This window comes from Delphinus delphis, chromosome 17 (genome assembly GCF_949987515.2).
Source record: "Delphinus delphis chromosome 17, mDelDel1.2, whole genome shotgun sequence".
In the NCBI taxonomy this organism is placed as follows: Eukaryota; Metazoa; Chordata; class Mammalia; order Artiodactyla; family Delphinidae; genus Delphinus; species Delphinus delphis.
Genome location: NC_082699.1, coordinates 34259715 through 34275528, shown reverse-complemented (window position 1 = coordinate 34275528; position 15814 = coordinate 34259715). Strand labels below are relative to the sequence as shown.

Below are 15814 nucleotides of genomic sequence, written 5' to 3'. Positions count from 1 at the left end.
CTTAAGTTAGCTAATAAAAACCTGAAAGAAAAATAATTAATATATTCATCAAACATGTTTACAAACATTTCTCTAGATTACAAACATTCTCTATTTCTCAAATACCTAATGCTAAATTTGTAAAGGTTGATTAGGGCAACTGTACTGAGGCCTAATATTAGGCCTCAAAATATTTTTCTTCCGTCTTCTTTTCTTGTTTTTACAGGGAGTTAGAGTATCTATAAATGTGTGGCAGTTTGGGAATCAGACCTAGGGATATCTAATCTGGAGTGTTACCAAAGGTGGAAATAAAAGGTTAAAAAAGAATAAAAGAGTAAAATCAGATTATATATTAGGATATTGTGGACACAATCAATCCCAACACAAGTCTTACTAGACAAACTTCTCAGATGAATTTGTTGTAGACACAATCTTAGCTCATGGAGCACATATTGGAGCAGTCAACTCAGGCCCCTTGAAAACCATTCATGTTACAGATATAGTAGCATAAACATAACTGAAAATTTTCTGTCTGGTCCCTAACCTTGGCTATGAGCAGGTTAGACCAGGAAATCCTGTACCTATTTTTGTGGCTCCATCTTAACTTGCCATAGGGAATGAGAACCACTACTATTGATGTTGCCTGATCTGCATTGTGTGGTCTTTAACTGATAAGTATGACAGTAATTATATTTCCTTCTGATCTGTAGTTAGTGCAACAACAATAGTGGAGAATGAACTTTGATTATGATGACAAACTTTGTTGTAAACTTTCATGTATTAATTTACTTAATTCTCACAATGCTCCCATATTATTTTCCTCATTTTTTTCTAGCAACGAATCTGGCACAGAGAAGTACAAATTGATCATAGTTATCCTCATGAAAAATATCTCAATTAAGGCAAAGAGCAGTGGACCATTTCAAATTTACCACAGCAACAGCATCACTAGCTAGGAAAGAAGGCATACCTAGAATGACATAATAAGCCACATTTGTGAGCAAATAAATGATGGTCACGATAGGCACAGACACAGAAATGGCCAATGGTAGATTCCTAAAAAAAATGTAAAAGACATTTTACTGTTTGAACATTCAAAAAAAAACCCAGGATTATAAGAATTGCATCCAAATAGAAGATTTTCTTGTTGGTAGAGATGGTGATTCTCCTCAGAGTTTAGGACAGTTTCTCCAAGATATCTTTTCTCTCTCTTTCTCTATAATCCATTAAAAAACTGTCATCCTGAAATAAACTGATGTGGTCCTTCTTTTGAAAAAGTCAAGTATATTCACTTTTCCTATAGCATATTTACAGCTACAGAAAAGTCATTAAGCTTCGCATCATAGAAAATACATTCCATATCCTTGCTAGGTGATGAAAGAAGAAATTCTGAGGCACTTACAGTGCACCAGGCAAGATTTTTGCCCTCATAATCTGAACCCAATGTTATGGCTGTGAACATGTCTCATAGGTGGCACAAAGGAATTAAGGTTGCTACTCAGGTGAGTTTCAGAAAAAGATATTACCTTGGATTATTTGGAGGAGAGTCAGGAGAGAATGAATGTGTGAGAGGGATTCTACTTGTCCTTGCTGGCTTTGAACATGGAAGAAGGGGACCATGAACTGAGGAGGTAGGCAGACCTTAGAAGCTGGGAACAACCCTTAGCTGACAGCAGCACAAAATGGGGGCTTCAGTCCTACAGCTTCTAGGAACTGCATTCTGGTAATAAGCTAAATGGGCAAGTAAGTGAATTCTTCCCTAGAGGATCTAGAAAGGAATACATTGGCTACATTTTAAATTCATGAGATCTGTGTCAGGTTTCTGACCTACAAACATATAATAAGCAAGCAAACAAACAAATAAATAAAAATATATATTAGGGCTTCCCTGGTGGCGCAGTGGTTGAGAGTCTGCCTGCCGATGCAGGGGACACGGGTTCGTGCCCCAGTCCGGGAAGATCCCACATGCTGCGGAGCGGCTGGGCCCATGAACCATGGCCGCTGAGCCTGCGTGTCCAGAGCCTGTGCTCTGCAATGGGAGAGGCCACAACAGTGAGAGGCCCGCGTATGGCAAAAAAGAAAAAAAAAAAAAAAATATATATATATATATATATATATATATATATATATATATAATAAATAACAAATAAAGTTTGCTTTTCTATTGTATACTATGCCCAAGTAGTGCCATAGAAATTGTTGAGGAGGAAGAAATTTTCCTCTACCCTTGTAGGTTCTTCTGGCTGGTCTAAGAATTAAACTGACCTGAGACAGATTAGCAGGAAGAATCGAACAAAATTTTAATAACATGTTTAAGTGGGAGAGACCCAGGAAAACTGAGTGAATCACCCATATTGCCAAAGCCCTCATCTTAAGTACTCTCTTCAGCTAAAGACAAAAGAGAATTTTGGGGGTAGTGGTTTGGAACTTCAAAGGAGAAGAAGGCAATTGACATGGAGGTGGAAAAGTAAATCCTTGGTAAATAAATATTTGCTGAGCCATGCAGAGAAAATGGGACACAGAATACATGCTGATCTCTAGGCCTTGTCTACTCTCTCCCACCAAATCTAGCTCTATTCTGGGAACAGAACCTCTACCTAGAACTTCAGGCAGCTAATGAGGGAGGTTAAAAAAAAAAAAAAAAGACTCCCCAAGTCTTCTGTTTCTTTAAAAAAAAATCAGCCTAAAATAATCCATTTTGGGGTAGGAAATTTTGCTTTTCTACAAAATCAGCATGGTTATATCTCAAAAAATGTATGTTGAGAGAAAGCCTCAAATTGCAAATGTATATATTATGAAATGATACTTCTATGGATATACTCATATGAAATAAAATTTTTTTTTAAATGCACGGGACAATTAATATTTGCCTCAGGCTAGTTTTTTACTCTGGGAAGAAAAAGGTGGAGGTGATGGGAGGGAGGTAAAGAGATGGGGATATAGTTCTATTTATAGTATTTTATTTCTTTAAAAATGTCTGAAACAAATATGGTGCCTAGTATGTGTGGTACATGGAGACTTTATTACATTCTGTACATTTTAGATATATCATAATTTGAAAAAGAGCAAGTTTGCTGGGAGGTATCAACATATCTAAAGAATAAAGCAATTAGAATGGTGACAGAGGGTCAGAGAAGCAACCGTTGCAGTCTCCACTCCGGTATTTCTTGGATGAGACAGTACTCAAGTCTAAAGCCTTGATTATGTTTTCTCTGTTGGATCAGAAACCCTTTATTCTGTGTTCTTTTGCTTATAATTCATGTTTCAGCACAGATCTGACTATTGGAAAAGAATATGTTACTCAAAAATCATAGAAGCCCAGCGACATTTCTATTTCTCATCCTTAATGAATAAATTGGTAATGCATTCTCATTTTATTTAACAGTCTTAGAATCTGTGTGTACCCATCTGATGGATGGATCCACTCTCAGCTTAATGCCAAGATCCATGTATGATTTTATAAAACTGAACGCTAGAACCTGAAATTCAATACGGTAATATAAAAACACCGTGTCAGGCCACTTGGGAAATAGCCAACTGGCCTTCTCCTGGCCGTACTCTCAGTTCAACTTGTGTCAGTTTTTTTTCTAATTTCCATATCATGTTTAGTGAAGATTTTTCACCCCACCTAAGGCCTGACTGTTTTTTGTAGACCTGTACATTATGGACACTTGTTTATGTTTTGGTTTTTTCCTTTTATCCCTAATCTGATCTCTCCTTAAGGGCAAGAATGCTTCTTTTAATTTTTCTTTTTCTCCTCTAAGAGTTAAATACATGTTTGTTGAAAAAATAATTTTGTGAAGGTTTTGGTTTAATTTGGGGGTATCCGAGTTTTGGGTGGCACTCATTTTCATGACTTAAAAGTACATTAATAATAAATAAAACAGCTACTACAATTGGAATGTTTTTAAAAAGTGGGTATCTCACAAAAGTAGCAAGCTCATAAGAAAAGGTATATTCATTACACAATGGTATTAATATTGACTTTAGACCTATAAATCCCAATTCTGAAATGCTCTTTCATTGAATTTTTGCTATTGGTAGATCCTTAAAAATTCCACCTCAGGATCACTCATTTAATGGCTGAGAAAACTGAAACTTGGCATAGTTTCAGTAATTTTCTCAAGTGGCTCTCAACTACTAGAGTCAAATTAGAACCTAGGGCTCCTAACTTGATATTATAGTGCCTTTTCCATAGTCTGTTGCTATGGTGATTTTTTCATACATATCTAAGATTTCGAAGACTTGCATTCAAGATGGTGAGGCAGCTTCTCAAGGACAGGCGCATGTCCTCTTGGTCTTTGTATAGCTAATGCTTAGCGTTGTGCGAAGGCTGGAACCAGCATTTGTCAAATGGAAGGTTTAATGCGTGCCTTTCCTGGGTAACCTTGAGAAAATCACTTCATCTTCCCAGTTCTCATTTCCTGATCTGTAATGTGTTAATAACACTTGCCTTACTTATTCTACAGGTTGTTTATTTTTTAGCAGATATTTATGTTTGTTTATTAAGGAAATTATTATAGTGTTTCAAAATGGTAACTTTATTATGATATATATATATCATAATTACCATTTAGGAAAATATATTTATATACATTGAAAACATATATATGCATTGCTTTATTTAATATATTTTTCAGTTACTATTTTAAGGCTTTATATGTATAAATTATTTATGTATTTATATACCTGTATATGTCTAGATATATATGTATAAAAGTATATTGCTAAATCTTTTACTGCAAATCATTACATACAGGTACATAAGGAGTAAAGGAGTATTTTTAGATCTTGGGTTTTTTTTGTTTTGTTTTGCTTTGTTTTATTTTTCTGTAAAATGACTAAGCTATTTTAAGCCCCAAATTGTAGAAATTCTTTTCGGCCACAGACAACTGTTGGTGCTTTTTGACATTCTCTCAAATCATGTTTTAACAGATTCCTTTTACTTTTGAAAGAAAATTTGTTTCTAATAATCATTGTTAATTGTGTATTTTGACAACGTTGCCTGTAAATATTTATCTTTAAAATATTTATGACATAACTTGTCTACTTAAGTAAATATTCTTGATTTTGCCTATTCCGAATTCAGACCTTACAGTCAGAATAATAAAAAAAAAAAACCTTAATGATGTATTTTATGAATAAACTATATTTAGATTTCCTAAAATGTCCATTAGGTAACACAGGCAGATTTTGATGATTAAATGAGAAAATTATGCTGAAAAAGCTACTGAACACTGAACAGTTAGATGAATTTACTTTTTTGTGGTCAGTATATTTCATAGTGACTACATCTAAGACTCCATAATATTTTCTTTGAACTGTGATATTAGTTAACTTAAAGCCTACAGAACATTCTAGCTTAGTCTCTAAGAATTACATAGCTGGTTAATATTCACGTAATATAGTAGTTAATATCCATTTAACTACTCCGTGGGTATTTAGTGGGTGTTTATTTACTTACATATGCCTAGCTTCTGATTTTACCTTTAAAAATGAAATAGCCACCCACAAATATAATTAAGATGAGGCTCAAGACCTTTGCATACGTGGAGATATCCTGCATCCTGGGGCCCCACTTCACAGTCATGCAGTAACAAATATTAAGATGTCTGTAGAGAAAATTAATATAGTGACTGAAATACAGCATTATCCTAATTGCCTCACAGGAAGAAGTTCTTGCAAGAATCGGTTCAGGAAGAACTCTCAATAAGATAAAAGTCCATTGCTTAAAAAACAAAAATCCTGTACTTAAGAAAATGAAGCTACTTTCTACTGATAAAGAAATAGATGTTACATAGTAGTTTATACACTATTTTTATTTTTTCTACACTTCCTTACCCTATGATTCGAGAGACTTGTTGAGTTCTGAAAATGATCCTAAAGTATGTATAGAGTTAGGTCCCAATGTCTGATCTGGATCTACCAGTCTTCTCTTCTACTTATGTGGAAAAAATTAAGTCCACCCTGTTGCACAACTCCAGGCACACCATTCACATGGAATACATCTCTCATTTTCCTATCCTTGTACTTTTGCTTATGATGTTTTCTGCACATGAAATGCTCTATTGTATATGCCCTTATATTTCTGTTTGTCAAAATCCAAACTTTCAAAGTATGTCTTGATAGTCACCTTCTCTAAGAAACTTTTTCTGATCCCTAATTCAAATGTGAGCTCTCTCATCTTCGAAATATTATAGCACATGTTTATACTTTTCTGATGGAATATCATTTTTGATTATGCTTTTATATGCATTTCATACTCTCAGTAGAATATAAGCTAATTGAGCAAGATTTTATTTCTATGTCCCCACAGTTTTTAACATACAGAAGATTCATAACTGAACAGAACAGAATCAACTATAATTATATAGTTATAGTTTAACTATAAACTGTCAGTAGGTGATGAACCTGAAGTTACCAGTTATTTTTGATAGAATTTATATGTAAAATTGATATGAAATAAATGAATGCAACTTTCAGGGAGATAAAAACCTTAAGTTAAAAAATTTAACATTGGTTATACAGCAGAAACTAACACACATTGTAAAGCAATTACACTCCAATAAAGATGTTAAAAAAATTAATATTATAAGAAAAACAAATGGCCACTTTCCACAAATAGAAAGGCCCTCGGCTAAATTTGAAACATTAGGAACTTCCCTGGTGGGGCAATGGTTAAGAATCTGCCTTCCAATGCAGGTGACATGGGTTTGATCACTGGTCAGGGAATTAAGATCCCGTGTGCCGCTGGGCAAATAAGCCCGCATGCCGAAACTAGAGAGAAGCCCCCGTGCCACAATGAAGAGCCAGCGCACCACAACGAAAGATTACCAAAAGAAAGATTACCAAAAGAAAGATTACCAAAGTCAGATGAGACAGTAAATCCGTGAAATGTTTCCAAGATATATGCATAGCTTGCCCTGACTTCTGGATGGATGATCCCAACTATGCATAACATAAAGCCCCAAACAGTAAAAAAAAAAAAAAAAAAAAAAGTCCAACGATGACCCAAATAATCAGAGAAAGCCCAGCGGAGGCATTATGCATAAGGACCCTCTTGTGGGAATACAAATGTGCCTGAACCAACCATATGCTCCACTACGAGACAGATGCCATTCAGTACAGTAAAGTTCTGTTTCATTTGGACTTTTTCTTCTTGGTGAGACAGGTTACCACAGCATAGAGAAAAATAACCAGCCATTTTGTGCTGGAATCACACCTGTGTGTTGATGAGGGGGAGAAAAATATGCTATTCATAAGATGGTACAAGAAGATGGCAAAAACAGTTCTTGGCAACTGTTCTATCTCCAAAATGTATCTTGACTCTGCCACTTCTCTCCACGTTCACTGCCAAGACCTTTGTCCAAGTCACACAGCTCCCAACTGAACTATTGTACTGTAATAGCCTTCTAACTAGTCTCACTTCCTTCATTCTTAATTCCTTAAAAATCTGTATCTGCATGTAGTAGCCTGTGTGATTTTTAAAAATTCAAATCATTACATGACTACTCTTCTAAAAACTCTCCATAAAGTTCCCTTTGCATTTGAGATTATATGCACACACTCCCTCCCATGGCCTATACTGGGGCCCAGAGTAGGCCACCCCAAAATATGTCTCAATGGCCTGTTGGTTATTTTGAATTAAAGTTATTTAGAAAACGGCTGATGCAGGAGGAGCACTTTGACCCTCTTCTCTGTCTCCCTGAAAGCAGGAAATAAATCTCTCATATGAAAGGTTTTCTCCCTGCATCTGGAGATGGTATCCCTTATCACCAGAGATCAAGGAATTCAGGGCAGAGAAGCCTGTATAAACAAGTCTTTTTACTTCTTTACTAATTTGCTACCCAAGCACAAACTTTGCTTAAATTCCTTACTAATTAAGCACTTAAAGCCTAAGTTTCATTGTCCTCATAAATTCATTGTTTCTTTTTCTAAAACATATAAATGCTGCCTGCTTTGGTCCCTTCTTTTGTCCCATTTCTATGAGACCTCTGTGCACTTGATTAAAATTTGTTTCTTTTCTTATGCTTTCTTGTGTCAATTTTATTATTAGTCCTGCCACAAGAACTCAGGAGGGGCAGAAGGGGAAATTTCCACCTCCTTGACACGTGTAAAGCTCTGTATGACCTTGTTCCCCACTACTCCATCTTGTATACTGTTTCAGTCACACAGACCTCCTTCCCATTGCTCAGAAAAAGCCATGCTTTCCATCTCAGAGATTTTGCATTTCTTGTTCTCTTAGACTAAATGGTCATATCCTAGCAAGGCTAGTTCCTGCTTCTCATTTAGGATTCAATTTTGATGACACCTCTTTATTAATTACTCTTTTTAAGGTAAGTCTCCGCTGCTAACTCACTATTACTACTTCCTCTTGGTCATTAAAGCTCTTATAACAACCTGTAATTATTTAATACATTTATTTTGTTTGTTGTCTTTTTGCCCCACTGTAAAGTAAGCACTCTAAGGACAGATATTACATCTCTCCTTATTACCATTGATACTACAGGACCTAGTAATAAATAACTGAATAAATATCTCTTGATAAATAATACTAATACCCTCACTTCACATCAAATCTTGTGTTATTTGGCTTGATTTTTCAGCACAGTAAATTTAATATGAATTTTCCAACATCTGCACATTTTCACCATGCTGTGTTTTTATAGACAATGCATATTCATCTCTTTTGATAATGGACTAAAGAATTTGTAAAATTGTCCAGAAAACTGATGATACCTGAATACATGAACATTTTAATTTGTACTGAGGTAGGAGATAGATGGGCCCCTGGGTGAGCAGCTGGAGTCTGTTCCTTATGGACTGATACTCCAACATGAAGATAGGAGAGGCTGAGACCTGCCCAGATAAGAGATGAGAGACCACATATTCCTCATTCTCGAAGTCAAGGAGACCTTCCCAACTAAAAAGCTCCTTGGAGGTCAAAAGGGGAGTGATGTCAAGCTACCCATAGGCCTCTTCACTGGAATCCATCTTGGCTAAGAGATGTGGGCACTCACGGGAGTGTTACCGAGTCCAAGCTCGCTCTGCTCGCCATACGACAAGCCAGTTAATCAGAGATGAAGTGTTGAGGCAAGGAATACGACTTTATTCAGAAAGACCAAGAAGATGGCAGACTAATGTCTCAAAGTAACCATCTTATCAGGGTTTGGATGCCAGTTTCTTTTATAGCACAGAGAAGGGGAGGAAATGAAGAAGTAAACTAAAAAGGTCATAAGTTTTGCAAATATCACCTGGAATGGCCAACCTCGGGGATGGGATGTGTTAATTTCTTCTTTCTTGCAGCCATCTACAGGTGGACAGAGTCCTGATGTTACCCTGAAGAAAGGCACTTTGGTTTAACGTTCAGGTAGAGGCACAGGGTTCCCCGAGGCAGGCCATTATGTATAGACAGTATCCTTTTAGTGAACAAAAGCAGCAGAAAGCAAAGGTTAAAGTAAAAGAAACAGATCCAATATATAGTCAGATTTAGCTCTTTCCTGTAACAGGAGGGTCCTGAGATGTACCAAATACAGACTCCGAACCAGGCAAATCAAAATGATTGGCAAAAGGAAACCCGGAAGAAATGCCCCATATAAGTGATTTAAACTACCACGAGGGTGCGACTCTCTCTCTGAGTCTGCCCATGTGTCTATCCACACATACTGTACTCTTTTTACTCCTAATAAACACTTTACCTGTTTCACTACTTTTATATTTGTGGGAATTCTTTTCTGCAAAGCCAAAGGGCCAGGGCCTTGTCACTGACCACTGGTCTAGTAGCTAGGATTTGGAGCTCTCATTGCCAGGGTCCGACCTCAATCTCTGGCTGGGAACCAAAACCCTGCTTTAAGCCACTGCAGGCCAAGACACCCGAGATCAGTACTATTGTCTGATGAGTAATATTATTTTCGGTTTGAACATACAATATGCTTTTAATTTCATATCCTGTGCAAGTTTACCTTTTTAATAATAATACTATGCTATTTACTCATGGTCAGCTTCAATAGTGTTAGAAATCTTTCTTCTTAAACACCATAGTTTTCTATTACAAAGAAAATATCTGTTCATTATAGAAGCAAACTTAAATACAGATAGTTTAGAAGCTTAAACAAAATAACCATAATCTCAACACATAGAGATTATTGTTATTAATCTTTACAAATGTTCTAAGTACCTATGTAATTTATAAATTTTGAATTGCAGTGTAGAAATTTTAGGAAACACAATTTTCACTAACTGTATTATCACATTGTAATGACATTAAATATTTTTCTATAATTCCATGTTAATAATATATACATATTCTATTATGAAGAAATGCCATAATTTATTTAACAGTATTCAAGAAATAGCAATTTGAGCAGGTTTGCGGCAGGCATTCTGATAGGCTCATTGACAGCCACTGTGAATAAGACGTAATTCTTGTCCTCAAAAGTTAACGTCTAGTGGAGAACACAGACCAAGAGCTAGGTAATTGCTAGACAAGGAGCTAAAACTGTGAAAGAGGTGGGTTTATTTGTTCCCTATTTACATTATAACAATAAAAATTTATTCTTTTTCAGTTCTGGAGGCCAGAAGTCCAAAATCAGTTTCACTGGGCTAAAGTCCAGTTATCAGCAGAACTGGTCCCTTCTGGAGGTGCTGAGGTGAGAATCAGCTTCCTTTCCTTTTCCAATTCTAGAGGTGTATTCTTTGCATTTCCTGGCATTCTTTGAATTTCCTTCATTCTCCTTCCTCCATTTTAGAGCTAGCAGCATAGCATCTTCAAATCTGTCTCTGCTTCCTTGGTCACATATTCTCTTTCTTCTGTAGTAAAATCTCCCTCTTCTTCCCTATTTAAGGACACTTGTGATTACATTTAAGGCCATCTCCAAAATCCAAGATAATCTCCTCAATGCAATCACGTTTGCAAAGTCCCTTTTGTCATTTGAGGTAACATTCACACGTTCCAGGGATTACGATCTGGATATCTTTGGCAGCTATTATTCAACAGTGGGTAAAGAGAGCTAGGGGAGCACATGGGAAAAGACTTACACCTAGGGTCACGGAAAGCTGGGTGCAGTGGTAGATGCCAAAGGTGAGAGTTTTCAAAAAAGTCTAGATTAGCCAGTAAAGGGGAAGAGAAGAATGGTCTTTTTTTTTTTAAACACCTTTATTGGAGTATAATTGCTTTAAAATGGTGTGTTAGTTTCTGCTGTATATCAAAGTGAATCAGCTATACATATACATATATGCCCATATCTCCTACCTCCTGCATCTCCCTCCCACCCTCCTTATCCCACCCCTCTAGGTGGTCACAAGCACCAAGCCTGATCTCCCTGTGCCATGCGGCTGCTTCCCACTAGCTATTTCACATTTGGTAGTGTATATATGTCTTACTCCTCCACCATCTTGAAGGACCCCCCAGAATGGTCTTATTAAAGTAAAAAAATAAGAAAAAGCTGAGGACCAGAGGACAGCTGGCATTTATGGAACTGTTGATAATTCGGGTGGATCAAGTTGAACAAGAAGAATTTGGAGGGATGAGAGGAAGGAAAGGAAAGCAGAAGCCAGAATTTGAAGAGCTTGTATCCTGGGGTAATGGAAAGCCAACAAAGTGTTTTCAAAGGTTGAGGGACAGACCTAGCTTGTGCTCTAGAAAGATACCTCTGGTTTCAGTTTGGAAAATGTATTGGGGAAGAAGCAATCATTCATGTATTCAATATTCAACAAATAATTTTTCAAACTACTAGGAGATGGTAGGCCCTAAAATACTTATGAGTCAAACATGGTTCCCACCTAAGTGTATGAAATCTATTTAGTGGAGGCAAAGCAAAAGATAATAAATAGTTAAACAAAATGTTTACAGTTTGAGAAATGGTTCAAAAGGAATACATGCGGTGATTTAAGAGAGCTTAACTGGGAACCGTACTTTATATATGGTGCTTAGGGAAGGCCTTTCTGAGGAGATGAGAGATGAGCTAAGATTGAAAGAGTGAGAAGATGCCAGAAGATTCCTGTCAAGAAAGGCACTATTTGTGAAAGAAAGAGAAAGGATGCCAGTGAACCTCAGTAGAACCAGCAAGAAGGCTGTGTTACATGAGAGCAGAGAGATCAGCACACTCAGACCTTGTAGATTTTTTTTCTAAGCATAATGAAAAATCATTGTGTGTTTTAAGTCAGAGGGTGACTTGGATGGGTTTACTTTTTAAATATCAGATGAGTATATAAAGAGATGCAGTTGATCTGAAGTATGATAATGAAACGGGGATGGAAAAAGTTGTCAGATTGAAAATATATCTTTGGAAATAGAGTTGACAAGACATGATTAGTTGGATATGAATGATGGGGAGTTCAAGAGTAGAGGGAGGAGAAGGCAAGGGAGAGAAGAATAAAGCTTAACTTGATAGATGGTGGTATTATTTGCTGAGATATGAAACATAAGAAGGAAAGCAAGCTTGGGGTATGTGTTGCAGTGAGGAATGAAAAGGTCAGTTTTAGAATGTGGAGTTTTCTGAGGAACATTCAAGTGGGTGGGCCTAGTATGAAGCAAATCTGGAGTTTAGGAGAAAGGGCTGACTTTGGGAGTCATTGCGGTCTAGATGACAATTAAGACCATAGAGGGGGATGAGGTAGAACAGAGAAAGGGTATAGAATGAGAAGATAACAAGGCCCAGACTGAATTGAGTAAGAACTTGACAAGGAGAGGACCAAATGTAGCAGAAAAACTAGGGACGTGTTGTGTCACAAAAGGGAAGAGAACCATTCATAAAGGAGAGAATGGTCAACCACAGCAAATAGGAGAAGGACTGAAAAACCTCCCCTGGACTTAGAAACTCAGAGGATGTGTTAGTGTTTTTTGGCAAGAGAAATTTCAGGGGAGTGGTTCAGACAGAAACCAGATTAACTGGGCTGAGGAGTGAAAAGAGAATGGCTAGGGAGGTACAAAAATGAGAATTGCTATAAACAGTTCTTTTAAGAAGTCTGGCCATAATTAACTTAAGCTATTGGTGGGAGTGTTAATTGATACAAACTCTTAGGAGGGAATTTGCCAATATTTACTAACACTTAAAATGTTCCTATTCTTTGACCCAAGTAGTTCAATTTCTGGACATAATATTTACTTATAAAAGTACAAAAGTAAATATACATTTTCACATTGTTTCCAAGAGCAGAAAGTTGGAAAAATTAAAATGTCCTTCAATAGGGAATAGAATAAATATTGGTACATTGCATAATGGAATATCATACAGTGGTTTAAAATAATGATGTAAATTTATAAGTACTGATATAAAAATGTTTAAGAAGTAAGTTTCAGAACAGGATACGTAAGCAGTTTATGGAAAAACAAAATCTGGAAATCTAATACTAGACTGTGAATTGTGGTTATTTTGGTGGGGGTTAGTGATCATGTGTACTTTCACTTTGTATACTGTATATAACTGTAATTTTTAATTTTTATGTTATTACTTTAGAAAACAGAGGGGGAAAAAAAGAAATCTGGCTGTAATGGAAAGAGGAAGGAGAAAGAGAGAGGTAGATGGAAAGAGGTAGATTAAAAAAATATGAGAAAGTCCTGAGCCGTTTAATTACTACTGGAAGGAGCCTGAAGAGGTGAGTGGTTGGAGTGGCATGAGAGGAAAAACAGCACTCCAACAAGCTGGAGGAGAAATGGAGAAACAAAAAAATTAGTCTTAGAAGGAGGAAGTGCCTCTGTTAGCATAATAAGAGAGTAAGAAGACAAAAAAAAAGAGAAAAAAATTGTGGTTTCCATTCAACAAAGAATTGTGTGGTTCTTACCTAGTAGCATAGAGGATCATTTAATGATATCCTCTATTATTTGATATTTTTATGTTTCACACTTTTTGTTGTTTTAGGCCAGCATTTCTCAAAGTATGACAATGAGACTCCCTGTGACCCTTGCAGGGGGTCAGACATATTTTCATTATAATTCTAAGATGTTATTGCATTTCTTATTCTCACAGAGGAGATTTCCAGAAGCTACATGATATGTGATTTTGCAACTGATTGAATACATATATGGGAACCCAACACTCTTCTATTTACCTTCTTTAAACATTAAAACATTTGCAAAAATGTAAAACAATGTCGCTCTTCTCATCAATTATTTTTCATTTTGGAAAATATAATTATTTTTCATTAAGAAGTAATGGGCATATTATTTTTATTTTAAAACGATTTTATTCCTCAGTTTTAATTTCCACTATAGCAAATACTATGGATAGATATAATGCCATATAAGCAAAAGGTCTTTGACTCCTCAATAATTTTTAGACAATGCCTCAGTGAACATCATTGTGGCTTAATCTTCACACACCTATGATTATTACCTTAGAGTGATTCTTGGATGTTGAATTACTCGGTCAAAAAATGCACAAAAGCCTAAGGAGACAGGATTAAGTGTAATGTGTTATTCTGGATGAGATCATGGAGCAGAAAATGGATATTAGGTAAAAACTAAAGGAATCTGAATCAACTGTAGACTTTAGTTAATAATAATATATCAATGTAGGTTCATTAATTGTAACAAATGTATCATACTAATATCAGATGTTAATAATAGGGAAAACTGAGTACAGGATATTTGGGATTCTATGTACTATTTTCTCATATTTTCTAGAAATCATAAACTATGGTAAAAAATAAAGCCTATTTTTTAAAATGGAGTATATTAGGGCCATAGGGCTGGCACTAACACATTGCCAAAAACTTGGTGGTTTAGGAACAAAACAGAAATTTATTCTTTCATAGGTCTGGAGCCCAGAAGTCCAAAATTATGTTGTCCACAAGACCACATTTCCTCCAAAGGCTATTGGGGAGAATCCTTCTTTGCTTCTCCCAGGTTTTGGTGGCTCCTGGCATCCTTGGCTTATGCATACGTCACTCCAGTTTCTGCTTCTGTCTTCATATAGCCTTCTCCTCTTCCATCTGTGTCTTCTCTTACTTTTTATAAGGACACCTTGTCATTGGATTTAGGGCCCATCGAGTCAATCTAGGATGGCCTCATCTCAACTTTCTTAATTTAATGACATCTTCAAAGATCTTTTTTCCAAAAAAGGTCACTTGAACAGATTCCAGGGGTTAGGTCTTCAACATATCTTTTTTTTTAAGTCCACCATTTGGCAAAATTCATGAAGCAATAATAATAATAATAAAGAGCATTCTAGTCAAAAGCTGGGGAATAATGCAAAAATAATAATTTTGGTTTTAAAAGGTACAGTCTGGGTCCTTCTTTCTGAATGTACTTTGCCAGCTGGGCTCTTTGCCTCTGAAGACCACTCTGAAATTGAGATCACACAGCGTGTGATATGCATGTAAAAGATCTAGGAAGGGTGAGTGGGCTGTCAAGGATTAAAAAGACTAAAGAGACTTGTGTGTGTGTCTGTCTTGTTTCCTGATGTACCTATATGCTAAGTCCTTGAACAGTGACTGGCACACAAAGGATTTCAGTAAATTTTGTTTAATGACTCAATGATATGTCTGCCACCCTTTGGCATATATATCCCTACATTTATCTATCTATCCATCTATCTATCTATCTATCTATCATCATCATTTTTTACTGTCCTGTATGTTTGTATTTTCCTCTACAACTAGAATATAGGTAACTTGAGAACACAAGTCCACACTGTAATTCTTTCTAGGCTGCATAGTCCCAACACATAAATTTCTATACAAGGGGCCCAATAAAGATGAATTAATTCTGATACCACCAATGACTGATTTATCTGTGAGTCTTGCTCATAGTTGCTATTTGCCCTTTTGGTTGGGATGACATTTATTTTAGTGTAAAATAATACAATGTTGGGTTTCTTTATAGCAGCTGCTCAAA

General features: G+C 36.2%; 1 long non-coding RNA gene across 1 annotated transcript in view; it reads left to right on the top strand.

Annotated features, from left to right (window-relative positions):
* Positions 1 to 15814, top strand: part of LOC132413116 (uncharacterized) — a 105271-nt gene that overhangs the window by 45320 nt on the left and 44137 nt on the right. Inside the window, exon 2 of the long non-coding RNA XR_009516614.1 lies at positions 10545 to 10628. This is a non-coding gene — a long non-coding RNA (uncharacterized lncRNA). The remainder of the gene's footprint in view (positions 1 to 10544; positions 10629 to 15814) is intronic.